The 8177-nt window shown below is 34.9% G+C and overlaps 1 pseudogene; it reads left to right on the top strand.

Moving 5' to 3' along the window:
• Positions 1 to 5443: 5443 nt before the first annotated feature.
• On the top strand, positions 5444 to 7401 carry LOC100928622 (annotated as a pseudogene).
• The last annotated feature ends 776 nt before the right edge of the window (positions 7402 to 8177 follow it).

Here is an 8177-nt window from a genome sequence, read left to right as displayed (position 1 = left end):
GTTGTTTTTGAATTGTATCCAATTCTTTGTGACTTCACTTGAGGTTTTCTTGGCAAAGATACTGGAGGTTTGTCATTTTCTTGTCCAGATCATTTTACAGATGAAGAAACAAAGACAAACAATGTTCAGTGACTTCATCAGGGTCACACAACTAGACTTGAACACACAAGCCAGATTTGAATTCAGGAAGATGTCTTCCTGAGTCTAAGACTAGCACTCTATCCACTGCACCATCTAGCTGCCCCTTTCTATGTGCTATCCTTTATGCTAAGCTCCATGCTCATCTACCTTTGGTGTCCACCTCTCATTCAACTCTCACTTATAACTGTAAGAAACTGCAGCACATACTATAGTACACAAAACTGCTTCAGTACAGAAGCTGAACCAGATTGAGGATAATCAATAGTACTCAAACCCATTAATGAGGTAGGGGGCTGTCTATCCCAAGCATGTGAAGACTACCTCCAGTAGAATGAATGGATGAGAACAATTTGTTCCTACAGCCACAAAGTTCCTGCAAAAGTAAGCCCTGTGGAGTATTTAGGTTAGTTAGATATCACCGACATCAAGGTCATCCCCTTTCTTCAGTATTGTTTGCTGCATTGTTAGTATGTTTTTTTAAAAGTTCTTTCCTCTCTTAAAATCAAAAGAAGACAGTAATCTCCCGTTACCTATCTTAATGGCTTATATGATCTATGAGGACAGTGGGACTTAGAAAGGACACTTTTGAATAAAAGTATTTTAATAAAAGAAAATAAATAAATAAAAATTATTTAACACCCTCCAACTGCTCAAACATATTTGACATCTTTCTTTTGCTATATTTGTATTTAAAAGTTTCCCCTGGGGAACACAAAGTTTTGCAAGGGTGAATGTTGAAAATTGCGTGTATTTTGAAAAATAAAAAGATATAAAAAGGAAAGAAAAAAAAAAAAAACCTTGGAAGACTTAGTACATGAACTGATGTAAAGTGAACAGAATCAGAACATTATACATATTAATAGCAAAATTATAATGATGATCAACCGTGAAAGACTCAGTTACTCTGATCAATGATCCAAGATAATTCTAAGAGACTCAGGGTGAAAAATGTATCCACCTCCAGAGACACAATTGATGATCCAGACAATCTGAATGCAGATTGAAGTACCCTTTAAAAAAAACACAACTTTTATTGCTTTAGTTTGTTTGTGTTTTCTTTTGCAAATGGCTAATATAGAAATATGTTTTTCATGACTTTACATGTATAATTGATATCAAATTGCTTGCCTTCTTAGGAAGGATGGAAGAGAGAAATGAATTTAGAACTCAAAAAAATTTTAATTGTTTAAAAATGCTTAAATGAACTGGGAAATGTTTCATGAAATATAAACAAATAAGCAAGCTAATAATTAAATAAATAAATGAAATTTCCACTCAATTCTTTTTCCTCAAGAATGCTTGAAAGTTACATATTCTACTGACAATTTGTTTCTTAAAATGTAGGTATATACTAATTTGCAAAATGTTACTTTTTATTATAATCTTTCTTTTCTTTTTTGCATTTGGAAATATTCTATTCCTAGATTTTCTTTCCTTTAAAATAGTTGAAGTAGTCATGTATGATCCTGATTATGGTTTCTTATTGCAAAAAACTTTTATTCCTTTCCAAATCTTTGCAATTTATTTTTTCTTTGACCTTGAAGCTCTTTATTTTAGCTATTACATTTCTGGGAATTTTTCAATTTTGGGTCTCTTTCAAGAGATAACCATTGAATTTTCTACTTTTCACTTGTTTTTTGGATAATTTTGCCTCTTGAGGGTCTTCTATTTTGTTCTGTTAATTTTTTTTTTGTTTGAGGGGATTGGTTTTTTTTTGGAAAGACATAGTTTTAAAGAGTCACATGCTGTTTTCTAGCTCATTTGTTTTTTGTTTTATTTTTATACAATAAGTATATTACATTGTCTTCCATTAAATTTGTTTTTTTGTTTTTTTCCTGAGGCAATTGGGGTTTAGCAACTTGCCTAGGGTCACACAGCTAAGAAGTGTTAAGTGTCAGGAGATAAGATTTAAACTCAGGTCCTCCTGAATTCAGGCCTGGTACTCTATCCAGTATGTAATCTAGTTGGTCCTAAAATTTTTCTTACTTTGTTCATATATCCTTTGTTGTCTCTTGAAGTTATGACTTCTATTTCAAAGTTTTATTATGAATTCTATTTGTTCTAGTCTACTTTTCAGGTTATCTGCTACTTGGATAAGGATCTCATCTATTCTAAGCTATTTCTTTTTATCACAACTTTTCCTGAATTCTTATTTCATTCCTCCCCCCCAAAATACTCTTGTTCTCCTTGTAGTCAAAACATTTTTTCCTTCATAGGCTAATCACTCAGAAGTGAATTATATTGATTGTTTTTTGATTGGCATTCATAGAATCTAAGTATTAGATGAGGCTTCAGAGTTAATTTAGTTTAACCTGTACTTAACCATTTTATAAAATGAAAAATGGATAATTTTGATTATATTAAATTAAAAAGGGTTTGTACAAACAAAACCAATGCAGCAAAATTTGGAAGGAAAGAAGAAAGCCAAGGAAAAATTTACATCCAGTGTTTCTGATAAAGGTCTCATTTCTAAAGTACACAGAGAATTGACTCAAATTTCTAAGAATACAAGTCATTCCCCAATTGCTAAATGGTCAAAGGACATGAAGGGACAATTTTCAGACAAAGAAATTAAAGCCATTTCTAGCCATATGAAAAAATATTCTAAATCACTAATGCAATTTAAGAAAAATGCAAATTAAGAGAAATGCAAATTAAGAAAACTCTGAGGTACCACTTCACATTTCTCAGACTGATTAAGATGACAAGAAAAGATAATGATAAATGTTGAAGGGGATATGGAAAAACTGGAGACATTGTTGGTGGAGTTGTGAACTAATCCAACCATTCTGGAGAGCAATCTGTAACAATGCCCAACTATGCATATCCTTTGATAAGGCAGTGTCTTTACTGGGTCTGTAACCCAAAGAGATCATTTAAAAAAAGAAAAGGACCCACATGTACAAAAATGTTTGTAGCAGCTCTTTTGGTAGTAGTAAGGAACTGGAAATTGAGTGAATGCTCATTTGTTGGAGAATGGCTGAATAAGTTATGATATATGAATGCAATGGAATATTATCATTCTATTAAAAAATGATGAGCAAGCTGATTTCAGAAAAGCCTGGAAAGATGTATATGGATTGATGTTAAGTGAAGTGAGTAGAAACAAGAGAACATTGTACAAAACAAAAACAATATTATATGATGGTCAACTCTGATGAACTGGCTCTTCAACAATGAAGTGATTCAAGGCAATTCCAATAGACTTGTGGAAAGAGCCACCTAAACACAGAGAAAGAACAATGGAGGCTGAATGTAAATCAGAGATAGTATTTTCACCTTTTATTGTTGTGGTTATTTACTTGCTCTTTTCTTTCCTGTATTTTTTCCTCCTTTTGAACTGACTTTTCTTGCACAGCATGCTTAATATAGAAATATGTATAGAAGAATTGCATATGTTTAAACTATATTAGATTGCTTAATGTCTAAGAGAGAAGGGAAGGAGAAAACGAGGGAGAAAAAATTTGGAATACAAGATTTTGCAAAAATGAATGTTGAAAACTATCTTTGCCAGTACTTAGAAAAATTGAAACTATTATTATTATAAAATATTTATTTCAACAGTTTTTGGAAAACAAAGCTTTTAGACAAGCCAGATAGTTGATGTAGGGAGTTCCTAGGATTGGCTTAATAACTTCATTCTTTTCCTATATAAAATGATCCATATCCTAGGAATTTCCATGAAAGTTCAGTTTGCTTGTTTTTTTTTTAAAGGAAAAATGAACTTAAGATATAATTGAAATATTAAATAGGCAATTCAATAATTTGCACTTTAGATTAAAATGTAAGCATTTTGTGGAATTGTATTGTTTTTGTGTCCTCTGATTTTAGTAAAGTATGCATATGGAGGCAGCTAAGTGGCACAGTAGATAGAGCACTAAGTCTGGAATCAGAAAGACCTGAATTCAAATCCAGTTTCATCCACTTACTATCTGAAGAAAGAAATGGCAAACCACTCTGACTAAAAAACATGGAGAGACAAAGAATCTGACACAATTGAAAAATAATAACTCAGAGACAGATGGCTCATTGTATAAACAGTTGGGCTCAGAGTCAGACTTAGAGTCATGAATACCTGTGTTTAAATCTGGCCTCAGATATTTACTATCTGTGTGACATAGGGTAATAAAGTGGTAACCATGTTAATGAAGAAGAGATACAAGAGATGTGAAAGTAACACAACAACAAGCCTTGTCTACAGATGACATACATGGGATAGAAATGAGTAAGGAATCAAAGAAGATACTAATGTTGCAAACCTGGTTGACTAGGAGGGTGGGAGTGCTATCAATAGAAACAGGAAAATCAGGAAGCAAGCAAAGTGTGGGAGTAAAAATAACGAATTCTGTTTTAGACTTGTTGAGTTTGAAATATCCATAAAGACATCAGTTTTAAGATGCTTAATAGACCATTGGCAAAGTGAGATTGCAAACCAGGAGATAGGTAACAATTGGATATAGAGGTTAGAAAATCATCTTCAAAGAGATGGTAGTTGAACTCATGGGCTGGTGTGATCAGCAAGCAAGACAGTTTAGAGGAAGAATAAAAAGGACATCCTGAAGGAATAGCATAATTAGTGGAGATTCAGCAAAGTACTGAGGACTGGTCAGACAGGTAGAAAGAAAACCAGGAAAGAACACTTTCACAAAAATCTAGTCAGAAGAGATTAGAAGAGTAGAAGAGGATGATAGTGTCAAAGGCTACAGAGGATTTTACTTTTGCTTTCCTCCCCCAGGATTTTACAGGGTACAGTAGGAGGAAAGTTTTAAAAAAAAAGTCATTAGATTTTCAATTAAGGGACACTGGTAACTTTCCAAAGACTGGTTTCAGTTGAAAGTAGGGTCAAAAGCCAGACTATAAAGACATGAGGGACAAGTGAATAGAGAATAGTTGTAGCTGAGTTTTTCATGGAGTTTCCATAGCCATGGAAGGGAGGGCAGAAATTGGACAATATCTGTTGGAAGAAGGGAGAATATCTGGTTGACTATATCTTTGATGGCGGTGAGTTTTGTTTGGGGGGGTTTATGGGTTTGTTTTGTTTTGTTTGACAGATTGTAATCTGAGAGGGAGTTGCTTTTACTTAATTAGAAAATGCTCTTCTTATGGAGTTTACGTTTAAAATCCCACCTTTAATCTACTTTGATCTGTTCAAAGTATTCCTTGGTCAGGGTACATGTGGTTGAATTCATGGGCAGTCTCTCTGAATTAAGGATTGGTACTTTGAAAAGTTCAGCCTTGACATACGTTCACCATCCTCAGAAACCTTAGATACAGATAACTACTTTTGGGATGGGATGCCTGTGCTGCTCAGTTTCTTTCAATTAGCTTAAGAATGCCAGATACTTGACGGAGTCTTGTGGCGTCACGACTGGAGGAGCGGCTGTAAGGGGTTTGGAGCACAGTAGAAGTCCGGCAGAGCTGAAGGGGCCAAAGAGCTAGCCCTGGAGCATGGGCGCTGCTGGCCGTCCGAGGTCGCCGCTTGAAGAGAGTAGGCGGCTTCAGGTGTGCAAGCATCCTCCACCATTTTGGTCGGAATGTCACAACACTGAACATTCTTCCCATCTCCACACCCCCTCCCATTTACATTATCTGGCTTCCGTCACAATAAGAAAAGATGGGGAATAAGCAAGGAAAACACAGTGAAAAATACTTCTCCCTCTTTCAACTTGAAGAACAAGCAGAAATCGATAGATTATTTGCTGCCATAACAAGAAGTTTGGAGAACATATCCTCTGGAAAGAGTAAATCTATCCCAATCTCCGTCTCTTTGGAAATGTTACAGACTTACCTTGGGGATGCTTTGCCGGAGAGAATGACAGTAAGACTTTATGAAGGAATGAGACATATTGAATTGAAGGAGACTAAGTGTCTTGTCCCTAATGAATACGTCACCAAAACCCAGTTTGTGATTTTTATGTCAAAACTGTTAAAAGGAAATGCAGAGGAGAGGAGTATCATGATCAAGAAGATGTTACGGGAATCTACTGAATATGCGAAAACAAGTCCTATCCAAGAGTTTACAGAAGATCTGATTACTTCTGTAGTCCATGTATTGGACTACAGAAATGAACTGAAAGGTTGGAAGGTGAAAACAAGTAGAGATTTTACCTCCCCTATAAAAGCACTGGCTACTCAACTGCTCTCAGCACTGAAACAAAGCAGCACCCCAGTTGAAGAGACAGACAATTGGTGCTGTGACAGCAATCTGATTAAAGAATGGCTGCCTAAAGTGCCCTTGATCTCCACATTTTTAAATGTGATTATCAGGCAAGGATTCCTTGTTTTGCTTTCTTACTCAGAGCTTGCCTGTTACATCCCACAGTGTAAAGATACCAAAGAATTCATGAGCCTCCTTAACATTCCTGCCATCATGTATATCAACTCCTATATGCCTACAAAACTACAAAACACATGGAGACTGATTTTTTCTTCTCAAATTCATGGCTACAACTTTGCAAAATTATGTGGGAGTATTATAGGCAGAGGCCCCTGCTTATTAGTGGTGAAGGACAAGGATGGCTATATATTCGGTGGCTTTTCATCTCTCTCCTGGGCAGTTAAGGGCAGGTTTCAAGGGGACAGCAAATGTTTCCTTTTTACTGTTTTCCCCAACATTGCAGTGTACACTCAGAGTGGATATAATGATCATTATATGTATTTGAATTATGGACAACAAACTATACCAAATGGATTGGGCATGGGAGGCCAATTTGATTACTTTGGCCTTTGGATTGATTATAATTTTGGGAAAGGACACAGCAAAGCAAATCCTAGATGTTCTACTTACAACAGCCCTCAGCTATCTGCCAAGGAAAACTTTGAGCTTGATAAACTAGAAGTATGGGTAGTTGGAGATTTTATAAATGAGAGGAGGTCAATCGATAAGAAGAATATTCTAGAAAATCCCGAGACGCAAAATTTTTTGGAAATGATTGGGAAATTTCACTATAGTGATGGTTTTCGAGAAACAGAAGGAAAAGAATAAGGTGCCATCTCAGCTGTGTGCTCTTAATAACTGGGATCTGATTATACTGGAACGAAGTTTTTATCCCATCCTATCTTAATTTCAATATATAATGAAAACCTTCCCCTTGGTACATATCTAGATTCAGAAAACTCTGGAATTAGGTAAAAAAGGTTGTTGGTTGGATAAGTAAAACAATATCCTTTTTGTCTTTTCTCTATAGTCGATTATTTCAGAATTTTTTCAACAGAAATCTTAATCATTCAAGCAGTTAGGGAAAGCTCTCTCACAAATAGGTTATATTAAAGTGTTTAAGTATTAAAAAAAAAAGTACTTACAAGATGATTTTGATATTTCCACTAAAAATATTTGCTATCAATCCAAGCTTTTCCAACCTTGGATCAGTGTAGCAAGCATAGTTTGCATTTCTAGAGTATCTTTCTTTACTCAGGGACAACATCAAGGTAGTTGATGTTACTAAACAAAATGTAATAGAAGCTCATTCTCTTCTCATTTCCCAAAGACAGAATATTAAATATTAAAATCTGAAGGGACCTTAAAGTTAAGTAAGTCCCACCTTTAGTTTCCTTCATAGTAATCATATATGTCATATTTTTAATAAGCCCTTTTTAAAAAATTTCCAGATGGAAAAACAGAGACCTAGAGAAAAGAAATACCAGTCACACAAAATATTGCATTATAATAAACTGGTAATGTAGATAGACACAAGTGTAGAACAATCTGATACCTTGCTGTACCTACAGCAGCACGAAAAGCCTCTTTCAGAGGGTCTGTTCATATTCCAATTAAGTCACAATTTCTAGAAGCACCAGCAGAACTATTACCTACAGTTTTGTATAGATGTTTATGTGGCTTAACTGTGATGTTTACCTTTCACGTATTCAAAATGAAAGATATATAAAGGTGGTTATGAATAGACGGTTTTCAGAGAAAAAAAATACAAGTTATCAGTAGCCATATGGAAAAATGCTCCAAATCACTAATATTTAGAGAAATGTGAATAAAAAAGTCTAAAGTTCCACACCACACCCATCAGACTGACAAAGTTGGA

The sequence above is a fragment of the Sarcophilus harrisii genome, chromosome 3 (assembly GCF_902635505.1).
Source record: "Sarcophilus harrisii chromosome 3, mSarHar1.11, whole genome shotgun sequence".
NCBI classification, from domain to species: Eukaryota; Metazoa; Chordata; class Mammalia; order Dasyuromorphia; family Dasyuridae; genus Sarcophilus; species Sarcophilus harrisii.
This window is presented reverse-complemented; position numbering and strand designations above follow the sequence as displayed.